Raw genomic sequence first — 16,998 nt, 5'->3', positions numbered from 1 at the left:
CCTCCTCATCCCAGCCCTTCATCCACCACCGCTCCAGGTGGAGGCTCGGGGTCTACCTGAGGAGGAATGTCCAGTCCACAACCCAGGAAAATCACAGTAATTTCCACTCCCATTTAAGGAAGGGGCTATGTAGCGCCTAGTTAAAAAGCTGCCTCCAGAAACAGGGAAACCACCAAGAAACCAGAGATCACTCAATCCTTTTGGATCTAAGTGTAGTAATAAAATAAGTAGTTAACAGCCAGTTGAAGTAAACAAAGGAACCAATGTACACTAAACTGAGATATGCGGAAAAGACTGGCTTACTTATCTTTCCCCCTGAATCAGCGTGAGATGGGAGGTGTAAATGGGAACAGGCAAAGAATGAAATGAGGAAGAGAGAAAATCTGACTGCACATGGCTGGTCAGGCACTAAACTGGGAACTGGGAGAAGCGAGGGGGCTTCCTCCTGTGCTTTCGACTCATTCCCAGGACAACCCAGGCCACACTGCTTCTTCTTCAACACAGCCCCCCACATTTACGTTTAAAATTAGGAAAAGAAGGTCAAACTAGCCTCTGACGGCAGGTCCTTTCCCTCATGGTTAACATGTTTGATTAAATTTGCCACTGTTCGTCATGCTTTTCAAACCCATGAACCTCCTCAAATATAGACCACAAGTGCAGGAAAGAGAAGAGGCTGGCAGAAGCCGATCCCACAGCACCCAGAGCCCGGGCTCACAGATCAGCGTCTCGGGATCCCCTTTATCATCCTAACGTCAGTGAGGCCCCAGAGCGTGTGCCTGTACAGATCTATCTCTCACTGGTTATCACATTTGAAGTTAGAACACGAATGTTTGAGTATTTCTTTATTCACTTAAAAATTATAAAAATTAACACATTACATATTAACATCCAAAACATTTTTCATGAAAGATAACTATAGTTCCCCAAACAGCAGCAGCAGCAAAATCTTTACAAGAAGAGGGACATAGTTTGGCATTTTCACAAATCTCTTTAACGTCAGACTTAATGGAAAACAACCGGAGTCTTCATCTGCACCGGCTTCCAGTCCGCTGCGACTGGGGCTCTGGCTGGCGCGTGGGAAAGCTCGGCGCACACGGCAGCGCGGCTGGGAGGGGAAGGGCACCTGCAGAGCCTTTTCAGGCGCCTGCGGACTCTCCTCTCCAACGCAACGCCAAACTCCACACGCCGTTTATTTCTCCCCAAAGGCTTGCTGCAGTGCGGGATCTGAAGCCATATCGGTGAACTTTCTGTACTTTATGACTTTAAAACCCACTGCCCTGTCCTGTGCTTCAACTGGATCTTCCACCCAGGTGTGATTTTGTAACTTCGCACATGGGTCATTTGGAATACACTGCTTCACTGAGTTGTGCAGATCTTCCAAATGCTGTTTATTATATATGATCAAAAGCATCACATTCGTTAACATCAACACTGATCTCAGCAGAAAAGTCTTCAAGTATTAAGGAGCTGTCAGGCTCATGGTGGCAGACACGAGCTTTCCGAAATTCCAATTTCACCTGCAAGCTCAAATTTTATTCCTGGCAATAGTGCTAGTTGCTTTCCTTCAAGTGACAGGCTAATCTTGTTCATTTAGTAAGAAATATTGTAGTTTGTCAATTATTCTTTCACGGTATTCCATGAAAAAGCATCCAGTTCAGCCAGCAACTCAAATGACTGCAGAAGGGCGTGTCCTGGAGGCAACGCTCCAGCTCCGAAACCACCAGAAGTGCTCTCCACACACGTTGTTTTGTCACACGGACATTAGACGTGTACTCAAGGGTTGAGATTCAATAAAATGAGTGATTTTTACTGCTTCCTCAGGACATTCTTGGTGAAAATGGCTCCTTTTTCGTTGCTTGGCAGTGAAGAATACAATGACAGCTGCAGCTGGGGCCTTGTGCACTCCGCCCACCCCCCCGCCCCCCCCATGTCAGAGAACAGCGGCTTTCCCACCACTGACCGTCAGTGCAGACGTCGGCATGCAGAAGAGGCAAATGACCCCTGACCATCATCATGAAAACTGTTTGACCGCACACATCCCCTGGAAGGTCTCAAGGACACACCTGGGGTTCTGTGGGCCACACTGTCAACCACTGCTTTCAGGTATTATGTCTCTAGAAAGAAAGCACGAGACCCATATGCATGTTAAAGTGAATTTCAGATAACTTCTGCTATGAAACGTCAACCACAAATGCAATTAAAAGCAACCTTTACTTGATTTACCAACTGCCAAAGATAAATGTGAATACACTGCAGAAGCTTGCATCTATCCTGCAATGAAACTTTTTGGTTTTTACATATATAACACCCATTTTAATTCCTCCCTGGTAGCTACTAAATTGCTTACATCGTAAAGTACTTATTCTGAAAACATAAAATACTACACCTGCAAAGCTGCAGGAGCAGTCATGTACAACTGACCGTAGGCTTAAATACCTTAAGCTTACCTCACAGTTCTCCGCGAAACTTAAACGAGTCTCTGCAAACTCTTCTATACAATTACTACTAAGTGACCTTACCGCCTTCATTCATACATTCTCTGCCACTGGGCACTGTGCTGAACGTGCACCGCAAGGGAGGAGAGCACAACCCTGCCCTTCACATGCTTACTGATGTAGTGAGTACGTCAAAGAAGTGACACTTGGGATCTACTTGAGATCTGCTGCTCAGCCAGGGCTAGGACCAGGCGCTAGGGGAATGCAGACTGCGGCAGTTCCCCAGCTCCGGCTCAAGGAAGGCTGCCCAGAACCGGCAGAGATCCAAGGCCGTCATAGGGCACAGAGGCAGGAGCAAGGGGTCAGAGGCGCAGGTCTACTGGCCGGGGCTCTTGAAAAGCCCATGGCGCAACACAAACGAGCAGAGGCCTGCTCCCGATGCACAGAGACTGAGGCGCCCTGCCAGCTACAGTGAGGTCTGCGGGGTGGTCAGCCATAAAACAATTTCAGGGGAAATTTAAATACGGACAGTCTCTTTAGTGACTCTGGATTACTGCTCATTTTCTTAGGTGTGGTTATGTAAAAGAATGTCCTTGCTCCCCGGACATGAGTGCATAAACATTTAGTGGTGAAATAAGGTCTGCAACTTACTTTCAAAAGCAGAAAGAAAAGGGGCCAGTCCAGTGGCATAGTGGTTAAGTTCATGTGCTCCACTTCGGTGGCCCAAGGTTCATGGGTTCAGATCCTGGGCACAGACCTATGCACTGCTTATCAAGCCATGCTGTGGAGGTGGGCCACACACAAAATAGAGGAGGATTGCCACAGATATTAGCTCAGCAACACTCCTCCTCGAGCAAAAGGAGGAAGAATGGCAAGAGACGTTAGCTCAGGGCCAATCTTCCTCCCCCCAAAAAATAAAATAAAAACATGGATAAAGCAATGTGGCAAAATGTTAACCCTTCATGAATTTAGAGGAAGGATACACACCTATATACTGTGAAAATTAATCAAGAGAAACATCATTAAAACAGAGTCGAGAGGCCAAAAGAGGGCGCTCTCACACCCCATGTCAATAGCTGAGCCCAAAAGGAAGAAGAAAGACTTCCTCTTCTCGACCAAGAGCTCCGCCAACAAGAGACCACGGCAACTCAGCCAATGACGAGCTACTCCACATCACTCTCAATCCCTCCAACGGACTCTGCGTTTACAAGCCCGAACTTCCCCCTCCCTCTGGCAAGGTTTCCCCTCCCCTCCTGCTCAGAACTTGCCTGAAGCTCACCATGGCTGAAGACCCTGAAACGCACTTCTTTGTTGATCTTGAAAAAACCCATTTTCGCTGGAGAAACAACTGGCTATGTGTTTAAGGTCAACAATATCCATTGTACTCTTCTAGCAACTTCTCTAGGAGAGAAGTTAGGAGGCGGGGGCACAGACCCACTGATTTAGTAAGACCTGCTCCTGCGGACAGTGGAGCAGAGCGTGGAGAGCTCCAGGCTGGCAGCCACCAGCCCCGGTCCTGGTGAGGTACGTTGTCTACAGTGGAGGAAACTGGGTGCGGGGACACGAGAACAACCTGTACAATCTCCACCACGTATCTGTAAATCTCAAATCAGTCTAAAACAAAAGGGTTTAAAATCAGTCAATTTTTAGGAAAAACAAAGATAATAAAACCCTCCATTTCACTGTGCCACCCACCAGCTACCATCACAATCCTCCTGTGTCAAACTCCTAGAGCACGTTCTGGAATCTTGACCCCAGCCCGTCCACAAACATTGTCTCTTCCCACTCCCTTCTGAATCTCAAACCAAAACTCTGGTTTCCAAACTTGCCAGCAGACTGCACCTCTTCTCCAAGGGACCAGACATGAGCCCGGTAAACAACCTCTCAGGGCCTTTGGACACCGGCCTTCTTCACTCAGCCCGCCCTGCTGTGCCTTCCTCCAGGGCTGACCCAGGACCTCTGCCCTCCTTCGAAAGCTCCTCCCTTGCAGACAGAGTTCATCCACCCGGCTCCGCCTCAGGCGGGCTGCTCCAGCCACAGGGAGAACTGACGGACACCGTGCGGGCACCTTCTGTGCTCCAGGGACACAGAGCACAATGGGAGGGCAGCGTGCATCCCCCCAAGTCTCTGTCCGCCGCCTTGACCTCTCACCAACGCTTTCTCTAGGCCAGTGTTTCAAACCACCCTATGGCCACGTGACAAGAAAGCCCACTCCAGCACTTCCAAAGCTGGACTCATCTCATGTCCCTATTAATTCCTTTTCCCTAAGAACACTGCTCAAGGAGATACCACCAATCTCCCAGCTCCTCCAAGAAACACTTGCTCTTCCTCCTGTCTCCCACTGCACCTGGTCTGCTAGGTGCCTCGTCACCTATGAACTGGCCTCTTACCGAGCCCCTGCCTCCAGCCCCAAGGACGTGGTAGGCGTCATCTCTCTGTGACACACCCTAAAGTGGAGTCCACTGATCTGGCAGGCAGGGTGGCCCCTTCGTCTCTCCCAAAGCCACACATGGTTGAGGCAGGAAGCCAATGCTCCTCACCCATCCTGTAGATAAATTCCAGAGTGTACAGAGTATATACTGCTGAAGAGGGCTCATCCTCCCAGAGCCCAGCCCAGCACCTTCCAAAGCCCCCTCTGCTCACAACACGTCTAAACTCCTCGATTCACGTGTCAAGCCTTTCTCCACCTGGCACTGCCCTGCCACGTTATATATGACCTCATTTTATTCATTCACTCGACAAATGTATTCTAGGCCACTATGGCCCCATGGGCCAAATCCAGCCCCCGACCTGTTTTTGTACAGCCTATGAGCCAAATCAGAAGAACAACAATATGCTGTGACGTGAAAATCTAGGAAACTCCACTTTCAGTGTCCACAAAGAAGGTTTTATTGGAACACAGCCACGCCCAGCTGTCTGCATACTGGCTATGGCTGCTCTGGGGCTGTGACAGCTCCCCCAGTGGCTGAAAGTCGACTGCACCTTAATGTAAAAACCACTGCTCTATGCGCTGGTCCCCAGTGGACACAGGACCGTCCATGAGCGCTTGCTGAGTGAATAAAGGCATGCCCTCGAGGTTCCAATGCTCCTGCAAGCACAAATAATCCTGAAACTAGCACGTTGAGTCCCTGGCCTGACCCCGCTTTCACTCCAGCTGCAAGAGCAGCCGAGATTTTGGTTCTAATCATCTTCTCGTTAGAAAAAGTCAAAAAAGCATTAAATACTTGGAAACCACCCCTGGCCCTCGGCTACCCTGCCCTGCGCTTGTGCTTCTATTTTTTACAGTTCAAACGGAAAACGTTCAGAGACGTGAAAAGGAATTAGATGACAGAGGTCATTTTTGTACCTCTACAGAAGAAAGCTATGTTTCAAAGAGACATTATCTTGATTTTGATGATTATATACCTAAATCTAACTATAGCTCATTTTACACTCAGATACTGAAGGTAAAATTAAAACTTTTTCAAGTCATTTTCCCACTGACATATGTGCGAATAAGAAATCTTGGCCCTAAGATTCTAAGAATTCATACTCAATAGTGCAAATTGTCTAAAACCATCTAATAGAATTTAAAATTCTCAATAAAGTATCACTGAAAAACAAATAATACACAAAATTACAACACTGTATAGTAACAGAATCTATCACAATTTACAATAAAAAGCGTGAGAGAAGAGGCGCTTCCCTGGAGAGAACAAGAGGGTGTCTGAAACCTAGCGGCTATCCAGGACAGCTGCGGGGAGGGGTCTGCGGGGTCCCACACAGAGCGTGGGCTCGCACGCTGTGCTGGCAGAGTCCTCATAGGAGGAGCACACAGCTGTCGGGGGGCCTTGCCCTTACAACAAGTGTTTACTTTACAACCATGGCCAAGCTTTTAATTAGCAGGTTGAACTAATTTAAACACCTCTAAGCTTCTGTCCAGTTCTAAATTTCTAAGATTCTATGATGTAAGTTTATTACAGACAAAATTCTGACTGTGTGCAAATTTAAATCAGCATCACGTGAGGTTGACAAAGATTAAAAGAACAGGCAAAGTTGATGATGATAACAATTACCATAGTTACCATTTACTGACTCCTAAGCACTATATTAAGCATCATCTCATTTAATCTTCAAACCTGTGATGTAGGTGTGTCCCCATTTTATATCCCTAACACTCCCCTCATCTGAAACAGGCATCACGAATATTTATCAAGAGAATATGAGACCAGAGAGCAGTGAAGAAAAGGGAGTGGGGGTGGGGAGGCAGCAGAGCGCGCTCCCCCGTAACTCGTTTTGTGTTAACTAGCCCCCGTGTTCTCCACCCCCGTGTGTTCTCTCCTGTTCTCTTTTCCTCCCCCGGAGTTTGGGTCTGCATACCCATCTGTCTTCCAGCTCCCTCCAGAAACTGAAATCCTTTAATCACCCTTCTGCCCCTCCTGTTTATTCCCAGGACTGCAAAGCTTGCGGAGGAGGGTGGACAGCAGTCCAGGAGGATGGTCCTAATCTCCTTTTTCCACCTCACAACGTCACAGAAACCAAACAAAACAACTAGCATGTGCCAAAATGTTACGGGAATTTGCAATCCTAACCAGGCAACATAAAAACAAAAGAAAATTAACTCCCAATTGAGCAGTCATGAGACAAGTAACAATGACAGATGGCAGATGCAGGGATCATCCCAGAGGTTTCTGACCCACACAACAGATGTCAGGCAAGCGCACCTCTCAGAGACAGGGCCGATAAACAAGGGGAACCAGTTAAAATGAGCTAGAACAGAAAACAGAAGTCTAAGCAGGCCTGCTAAGGTCTTGCTGAAGATGCTGGCTGACCCCCGTGAGCTGGCTGGTGGCAGACACAGCCTGTGCCACCATCATTGTGCAGGCCAAGGATCCAAGCTTATGGTCTTGGTACTAGATAGGATGTCTTGGCCCATTTTACTCAAGATCATAGTTCTCTATGTGTAATCAAAACTTAGTCATGGAAAACAATAACCAAGAGATTAGAAACTGCACTTGGAATGCAAAAGTTACTGGATCAGATCTAAGACTGACAGAGAGGTCATGCAATCAAAATGTCCATGGAAAGCATATCTATAAAAGATATTTTAACTTTTTAAAAGCCACGTTAATAGTCAAGTGTCTTAATCAAACTAGAACGCCCTCCAATAAATGCTGAAGAATACCAGGAAGCCTGTCTGAAATCTGATGAGAACTCCTGAATTGCAAGTTGCTCGTCGGCCAAGGTCTGCAGCGAGTTAAAAAGCATAAAGTCAGAAGCTAGTGAACACACATGCTCAGATCTGCGCCCCGCTCCGCCCCGGAATGCAGGGTGACAGTTGCCCTTCACTCTGAGGGGACACTGAATAGTCTGCCCAAAGCCAAGCAGGCAGGACATAGTGGTCTGGGGTCTCTGGCCCAAACTCTCTCCTTTCACCACCAGCCCACACAACATAGACAACTCTACTAGCAGCCAAGCTCTGAGACGCCTTGTTTGGAAAGGATTTTAAGCCTGACACAGAAACGTCTGAAGAGCTGCTAGATGCAGTGCAGAGCTCTGATCAAGACCACAGTGGGGGAACAAGACAGGGTGTGCCAAGGAAACCAGAGCTCCAGGCACAAACTTAGACAGTGACAGCCATGTAGGGGCAAGGAGCTGTTGGCTACACTCTAAATTAATCCAAATTGAACTTATTTTTAAATTTTAAGAAAATCTATTTGCTACACTAAAACAATTTACTTTGACTAAAGAAATATGTTTCATACATTTACCTTCATCTCAGAAACGTTTTTTTCATCTTAGTCCAATAACAACCTGACTTTCAGGGTGGACAAATTTTAATTCAGTAACCCAAAATATTTAGACTACTTTGATAAATAAATGGGTCTAGCAGAAACCCCTGGAAAATAACCCTTACCATAGCCCAACAGGATTGTGTATACTAGAGAGGAAACTTAGATCATTTAACCTTTTTTGTTTTTTTATAAGAAATCTAGCAAATGACACCATGTCAGGTCATACTCATTTCTGACCCACGATTCTAGCACATTCTAATCCCACTGCATTTACACTTGCAACTAATGATCTAGGTAGACTTTAAAAACAGCTGGGCATTTGCCTCTGAACTTTACTGAAACAGTCTTTCCCACGCCTCTCGCAAACAGAATGGCAGAAGGAAATGGTTATTCAAAGTGATTTCTGTCAACCATAAATTTGCAGACTTTTGATTTCACTAAATTTGTAGTTTGTAAGGAATATGGTGCCTAATTTATGATTATGTAGGTCAGGATAAATATTCTTGCAGAAAAATATATCCATCAAAGTTCATAAAGGAGTCCCCTTTTTCTCTTGCAATAAAAGACATTATTGGCATATTTAGTAAAATCTGAATTAGATCTTTTGTTTAGATGATAGAGCTGCATCAATGATAAATTCCTAATTTTGATAATTGTACTGTGGTTATACAATGTCCTTGTTATATGTAAAATGTCCTTGTTTGTAGGAAATAGCCACTTAAGTATTTAAGGGTAAATGAACATCATATCTTAAAACGGTTCAGGGAAAAAAAACCTTATATATACACACAAATTCATACACAGTTTTAGAGAGGATACAGCAAATATAAAATATTAACATCTGAAATCTAGGAGACCATACCATACTTCTTTGTACTACTCTTGCAACTGAAAAAACCCAATTCCTATAAAGAGACGTTGAGGGTTTTTCTCCAAAGAAAGGCAGTGAGGATGGAGAGAAGCATTCTCATTGGGAGGGGACTTTGTCAACGCTAATTATACTTCTGATAGGCTGCCACTGACATTTCCTTCACAAGTAGATTGTCCCAAAATAAACTAAAAGTTTCTGACCTATAACTCTCAGTGCCTTCACCAGATAACTGAGATGTTTCAGTGGATTCCTCCAGATGGCCCCAAACTCTCGAAGTCAGCAGTGAAGACCACGGGCGCTGGAGGAGACGGTCAGAGCGATCTGTAAAACGAGGACAGCACTCTGAACAGTGCTTGGCAGCAGCTGAAGTGCTCCTTACCAAGATCTTACTGCTGCTCAACTCCCAACCTTGACTTCTTTCTCCAACTTGCATTAGAACCTTAGTCCAGAGCCTGGGGATTCAAACTATGGCCTGAGGGCCAAATCTGGCCAGCTGTCATCTTTCGCAGGTAAGTTTTATTGGAACGCAGCCATGCCCATGCCGGCTTCCTCTCTCCTAGGGCAGAGCTGAGCGGTTGTGACAGAGACCCCAAAGCCAAAAATATTCATTTGTCTAGCCCTTTACAGAAAAGGTTTGTTGACTTCTGCCCTACTGTTTAATGACATCCATGGCATCGTTAGAATCTTGAAAAGTGCCTTGAGATTGAGGGATAAAACAATTGGGAACCATCACTGAAGAACAGTAACCTTGACCTCCGGGAGGCGCCTGCGCTATTGCAGCACCCTTCAGTTGCCACCAGGTCTGGGTGGCTCTTCTTGCTCTACTGTTAGCTGTAAGGAGCGAGTGCTGTTTCAGATTATAGCGGATCCACAGAAATCCCACTGAGGCAAAGCAGGCGTACCGAGCTCTTGAACGATCCCCAGGAGAACCCCCGAAGCAAGTCAGACTGAATTTTTATTACCAGCTATGCGTGGAGGGAGCCCCATGCAGTATATGTTTGCTTTCATCTTATTGCATCCCTCAGCTTCATTTCTCCTCCCTAACATAGCATGATTGTTTTTATACAAACTTGAATTATACAAATTTAAATTATACAAATTTAAAATAACATAATAAATATTAAACTCTCACTTGGCAGAAAATGTGAAATTAGTCGAACCCCACAAATCTTAAAAATCCATAAAATGTTTAATTTGAAAACCAGAGGGCCAATTAATTGCAAATTGTTTGCCTACTGACAGCTGCAGCAACTTTTAGCTGATAAAGAGGACACCTAGAGTTCTCCATCATATTCAGTCTAAAAACACGTGGGGTGCGAATTGCTTGGCATCTGCAGGGAAGAGTTCTGGGCATAAAATGCAGCACTTTGCTCCCGAGGCCGATCCCCGGCTCGCACCGAGGAGACTTCACAGCAGGATGGCGTGGCAGCAGACCGGTCAGTCCTGGCTATCTACCTACCAAAGGGACTGTAGGGCTGCACTTCAAGGTGGCAGCAGGAACCGAAGCCTGAGTCCTTCCCTGTCATGTCTAGTAAGAGTAACACGCCTGTGCTCCCTGCCACATTCAGGAGACGTGTAGTTCACACCAACAAGGAAATGCCAGCAGCACACATAGCAAGTTTTCACTGCCAGTTTTATCCAAACCCATTTCTAGTTCAGAAAGGTTAAGTTTTGCTTCAAGTCATTTGAAGATTCCCCACCTTGAGGAAAAAGGAAAAATCACTAGAGACACAAACAGAATTCTTTGAAGCACAGAATGTAAATCTTTATTACTAAGAGGTTTGTCAGTACAGAGGTCCACCCACAGTCACTGAGGGCCCCGCCTCATTGGCTCAACAGAATTTTTTGAAGCACAGAATGTAAATCTTTATTACTAAGAGGTTTGTCAGTACAGAGGTCCACCCACAGTCACTGAGGGCCCCGCCTCATTGGCTCAATGACGTCCCAGGTTTCCTGCCGGCATTCTCGCCACCCAGCCAGGCCTCCATCCCTGCCCAGGCCATTCTGCGACTCACTTTCACTTTCAGGGCCTTACTTAAGCTCAACTATTTTAAGGGCTAATACAAAACAACTTAGGGTAAGAAAGTGGAAGTCAATTTCCACAGGCTTTCAACTGTGCCATCTGCTTTTTCAGAGATTTAATTGACCCACTCTCATCTCATCTTCTCTGGCCTTTCCTGGTGGATTTTATTCTTCCATTGCCTATGCGCTGTAAGCAATGGGACCTTGTGGGTTACCTGTCTGGGGAACCCCATCACTCACACCACCATTCCCCCTCCCCAATGTGAGGCTCCTTACAGGGACAAAGCGAATCTTACCATCCACCCCACCATGGAGGTAGATGGTCCAAAACATTTAATCAAATTGGACAGTTTTTGACTTTGAGAAGCCCTGAAAGATAGAGAGACGTTAACTCAAAATGGGAATCAATTTCCTGTGACTTCACAATGCTTGGGGCATGTTAATTGTGGCTTAAGAAGTGAATGTTTCCATCACATTTTAGTTCAATGGGAGGCTCCGGGGGCGGATTCCAAGTCCCGCTTCCTCTTAGAGGCTTACTCTGGAGCACTACGATGAGGACGCCACAGCTCACCACTGCACTGGGCGGATGAGATGAGGGGCTGAGCAGCCCTCCTGCTCCCTGCCCTCTAGAACTGAGGACAGACACCCTCTCTTCCGACGAGGCAGGCCAGCAAATGGACAGAGCCAAAGGCAAGGTAGAGGGCACAAAATGAGATGATTAGCTAAAGCGCTCATTTTTAACTGGTTTCGGAACCCACACAACATGGAAACCTAAGGGTTAAGTATTTTTACGCTACTCTGAAAGGCAGGGGTGACTGCTATCCATGACTCGATTCTTCTGTGATGAGCTAAATAAGCTCCAGGTACTGTCCACCAACAAGAAAACAAGCGTAGCATGTGCTCCCACTCAATACTTGCTCTCAAATTCCCTAAATCTCCTCACCTCCCAAAGGTGAACATTCCAGAATGGATCAGAGCACTTCCAGTGAACAATTCAGTATGTGATTTTCTTGTGACCATCATATATGTGAAGTCAGAGAATCCAAGAATGACCTTTCTTTACTTCTGGTCCAGGGAAGACTTTGTATTTACCTGACACATTCTCACTGAGACCCTTAATGTGTGTTTTCCCCAAGAAGTCTTCTCCTTAAAATGAGAAAATGTTTATTGTTTCCAGAGTTAAAAAGCTAAAGTGGTACGGCTGCATAGACGTTTAAAGTTAGTCTTGCACTGTCATGTAATATTCCTAACTGTACAGCTAAAGCTTTCAGGATTTATACAGTGTAGACGCAGATCATAAGGAAAACTAATAAGCTATAACAGGTGTTATCAATAAACCACTAACGCAAACTCATCCAGAACCTGTGCCTGAAACACCCACTTACCAACCACAAAACAAGCTGGTGGTTCTTTATCTCTTATTTCCTTGGCGACCATCTAGCACAGGAAGTATTTCTTCAGTATCAAAGTGCATATGCTGCACCCGGCAATCTTTTTAAATACAAATTCTGAGTCTCTCCTTGTCTTTCAAGACCTGGACACTTTTGGGGAACAGTGGTCAGGATTTTGGTGAATGTCCCTGAATTTGGGTTTTCTCATGATTAGACTACAGGGACACATTTTTGTCTCAGCGCATCATATCAGAGTTCATGACGTGATCTGTCTTATTACCGGTGATGTCAAGGTGCTATCGGCCGGGTTTTCCAGGGAGCAGCTACTATTTTTCCCTTTGTAATTTATAAATATCTTGGGGGAGATAGTTTGGGGCTATGCAAATATCACAGATTGGAGGAGACTTAAGGAAACACAACAACTAAATAGAGTGTGATCCTGGATTAGATCCTGAAACAGAAAAATGACGTTAGTGGAAAACTGATGAGTTCAAAGAGGTCTGTAATTTAGTTAACAGATCTGTGCCAACGTTACCTTTTTGATTTTTATAAGGACATTTGATTATGTAACATGTCAGCATTAAAGGAAGTGGATGAAGGAAATAGGGAAACTCTCCGAACTATTTTTGCAACTTTTCTGTAAGTCCAAAATTACTACAAAATTAAAAGTTTACAAAGCTGCAGATTCTGATTCTATACGTCTGAGAGCCTGAGAGTCTGCATTTCTCTCAAACACCCAGTGATGGCAATGACGATGTCCATGGACCACTTTACCAGCAAAGCCCTGGCAAACGCAGCTCACCCATTTCACTGTGCACAATTTTCAAAGAACAGTCGACTAAAACACATCAAGACTACACTTCAAATACAGTAATCACTGCTTAACTAGAGGCATTCCTTAAACTTCGGCACTCTGAGCTGCTATCTTCGTACTGCAATCAAAATCTTCACTACAACACGTGTCCATGGTTGGCCTTCCCCAGCTGAGCCTGGCGCCCCTCCAGGCTGTGGAGCCAGAAGAACCTCGAGCAGGAACGCACGCCATCAGCCCACATTGCAATGTGGAGATGGCCAGGGGATGATGATCTGGCCGTCTGTCCCACTGATGGTGGGCGTCCATCACCAAGGCCACCGGGAGGCAGGACAGCAGAATGATGAGAACGGGCTCCGGAATTCTTGCTCACAGTGAGCGACAGGCCACACAGGTGATCGCCACTCATCCCATTAAAATGATTTTTAATAGCATATAATAAACCCACAAGAAAGGAAACAAGACAGCAGGCGAGAGCTTTCACAAATTTCTAGCAGACTAAGAGGCTCTAAGGAGAGCAAAGGAAACAGCAACCTGGAGCACAGAGGAGTGGGTGCACCTAAAGGAGGGCTCTAAGCCTGAGCAGACAGGAACCCTCAGCAGAGGGCGAGGGCCGAGCCTGCACAGGGAAGTCATCAGGACAGAAGAGCTGTACGAGGGCCCTTCCTAGACCAAGTGGAGCAGCCCCCAACCAAAAGGGTCTTCCTTAGGTTGAAAGGCCCAGAGAAAATCTCTCTGCGATGTGGCATTTGAGGCCCCAGCACAGTAAAGCTCCCAATCACCCGAAGGGAAACCCACACATTTTCAAAAGCAGCCCCAGACTCAGAGCTCTCTGCCCACTTCCTCTTGCCTAGGGGCTGGCCCGGTGGCGCAGCGGTTAAGTGCGCACGTTCCACTTCGGCAACCCAGGGCTGGCCGATTCAGATGCTGGGTGTGGACACGGCAACGGTTGGCACCCCATGCTGTGGCAGGCGTCCCACATATAAAGTAGGGGAAGATGGGCATGGATGTTAGCTCAAGGCTAATCTTCCTCAGAAAAAAAAAAAAAGGAATATTTGAGGAGTACCTGCTATACAAAGCAAGAAACCACTATTTTCAAAAAGAAAACAACAGTGACACTAGAGGAAACCAGAAATCAGAGAACGAGAACTGAAGAAAATCCTTATTAGTATCCTCAGAGTCAAGGAGACAATGGGTGTATTCACAAAACAGTGTTTCTACAAAAAAAAAAAAACAATAAGCTCTTGGAAATTAAAATTTCGATTGTAGAAATAAAAACCTTAAAATAGGATTGGAAGATAAATTGACGCCCTCTCCCAGAAATGAGAATAAAATGACACAGGAAGAAGATAAAGACAAGAGACTCGGGGTCAACAGGAAGAAGATCAAGACAAGGAATCTGCGGGGTCAACCCACGATGTCCACTGCCAAACTAACAGGAACTCCAAAGTGAGAAGAGTAAAAGCAAAGTGGGAGAAATTCTCAAATAAATGATACGAGAGAATTCCCCAGGGCTGAAGGACGAGCCCCGAGTCAAAGAGCATTTGCAATGCACTCCCCATCCTCTGACACTCTGGGAATGTCCTGAAACCAAAGAGGACCCTAAGGAGTCACCCAAAAAGAAGAAGGCTACTTGGCAGAAGGGTCTCATTGAAACGATGAAGAAAGCCAAGATTGAGACATGGAGTCCTGAACAACGCAGACGTCTAAGAAGGGAAAGTATCAGGACAATCAATCCAGCCTGGAGAGAGAGGACGGGGCGGCGGGACCCGACACCATCCTCGAGAATGCAAAACAACGTAGGGAGCCGATGGGGGCAGGAAACGCAAGACCGTTACCAACAACAGAGAAGCAGCGCCTGTGAAGAAGGGAAAGGCGTCCCGGGCTGCGAAGCGAGCAGCACTCGCACAGCGATGACAACCGAGTTAACCGAACTTAGTGACGTCGGGATAAGGGAGCGCGATGCGACAGGAAGAGCTAAACCATCCCGTCCCAACGGAAAGTCAGGGACGCCTAAGATTCCTAAGACAGCCGCTTCTCACTTGGGGCTACGGAGAACCTCCTGAGCAAACTACAGAGACCAAAGTCCCCGGGGAGGGACCGTAGGCGCACGGGGACCGCGGCTCGCGCTGCACGGACACCTCGCTGGACGCTCCTTTGCAACGCCGATGGCAGACCCAGCAGGCGGAGCTCACGTCCCCGCAGCCCCGGACCGTGAGAGCACGCGCCCCCCAAGCGCAGCGCTCCTTAAGTCAGAGCCCCCGGCGACAGAAGCCTCCTCCCGGGACACACCCTCACTCAACTGCAGGACGGACGGGAAACGCAGCTGAAGACACAGCGACGGGCGCTGCCGGTGGCGCACCACACACTGTCCCCAGGGTTGTCCCCACGGCAGGACGTCAGCGACACCACCCGCGTTCTGACGTCACGCGCCCTCGCTCTCCGGGGCCCGCCGCCCAGCCCGTTATCGCCCCGTCTCCCGGACTTCCGTTCCCACGCCCCTCGTCACCAGGCCGCTTCGGAGCCGGCCGCGGCGCCGGGGCCTGCGACAGGCGACCCGCCCCGCGCTCGGACTCTGACCCGAGGCTGACCCGCCTCCCGGCCCGGCGCGCGCCCACGGGGGCACGGGCAGCCTCCTCCGCGGCCCGGGGGGGAAGACGCCTCAGGGCCAGATACTACAGCCCCTTCCGCAGGGACGCAGCCGCGGACACGGCACGGAGTCGGGACGCCCGCCAGCGGGGGCTCCGGCTGCTCCCGGCGGCCTGACGGGCCACGGCCCCGCGGACGCCCCCGCGCCTTCCTGGTCTCCCGGCTGCGCAGCCAGGCGCCCCCGGCCCACGCCCCGCCGCGGGCGTCCTGCGCGGGACTCGGGAGCCGGCCCCGCCCGCGCGGCTGCGGGAGTGGGCTGGCAGCCGGGACGCCACCCTCTTCTGAAGACGCGGAGCCCGGGCGGCGGACGGGGCCGGGAGGCGGGAGACTGAGGGGACGAGGGCGCTGAGGACGGCCGGCAGGAACCAGGCTGGCCCGGAGGGCTGACAGGTCCGAGGGCCGGCGGGGACGCAGGAACGCGGGCAGGTCCGGAGGGGCTGAGGGGGCGAGGCCGGGCCCGAGGGCGCGGAGAGGGCCGAGGGGACGGCGGGGCCGGGGGTTGAGGGGGCCGAGGGGGCGGCGGGCGGCCGGCGGGCCGGGCAAGGCGTCGCGGGCGGGGGCGACGGGCGCGGCGGCCGGAGGAGGGCGCAGGGAGGAGGGAGGAGGGGAGATCTCGCTCTCGCTCTCGCCCCGCGGGAAGGGGGAGGTGGAGACGCGACCGGCTGCGGGAGCTGCAATTACCGTGTGGGCTGCGGAATTCTCGTGGTGTTTGTCGGGGAGATGCGATAATGGCGTCCGTCCTCGCGAGAGAAGCCGCCGCTCTGCGCAGGCGCCACGAGTCCCTCCCCGCGGCCCTCCGCCCCGCCCCGTCTGCGCAGGCTCCCCGGGTGGGACGCGCCGGGCGCGGGGCGGGGCGGGGCGGGGCGCGGGGCGGGGCTTGCCCCTCGAAGCCTCCTGCGCGCCCTTCGCCCGCGCCGACGACCGCCTATCATGCGCATGCGTCGTTCTCCTGCGCCACAGTTTGGGCGGTGCGCAGTTTTTACTACCCCATCGTGCACTCAGTCTCCTCGACAGCCCCATGAGAAGCCGCATAGGTGGACCGTTG

General features: G+C 48.9%; 1 protein-coding gene across 3 annotated transcripts in view; it reads right to left on the bottom strand.

Moving 5' to 3' along the window:
- The window catches only part of BANP (BTG3 associated nuclear protein), a 118,292-nt gene extending 101,542 nt beyond the window's left edge, over positions 1–16,750 (bottom strand). Inside the window, exons 1-2 of one of the 3 annotated variants that reach the window (XM_046681789.1) lie at positions 16,635–16,739; positions 9,281–9,401 (exon numbers count right to left, since the gene is read on the bottom strand). The gene's annotated coding sequence lies outside the window, so the exon portion shown is untranslated. Of the gene's footprint in view, positions 1–9,280; positions 9,402–15,596; positions 15,675–16,634 lie in introns of those variants that run through there. The other 2 variants (XM_046681787.1, XM_046681788.1) reach the window with 2 other exon arrangements.
- Between the last annotated feature and the right edge of the window lie 248 nt (positions 16,751–16,998).

The sequence above is a fragment of the Equus quagga genome, chromosome 13 (assembly GCF_021613505.1).
Source record: "Equus quagga isolate Etosha38 chromosome 13, UCLA_HA_Equagga_1.0, whole genome shotgun sequence".
Taxonomy (NCBI): Eukaryota; Metazoa; Chordata; class Mammalia; order Perissodactyla; family Equidae; genus Equus; species Equus quagga.
The sequence above is the reverse complement of the archived record's forward strand: the minus strand, read 5'-3'. Positions and strand labels throughout refer to the sequence as shown.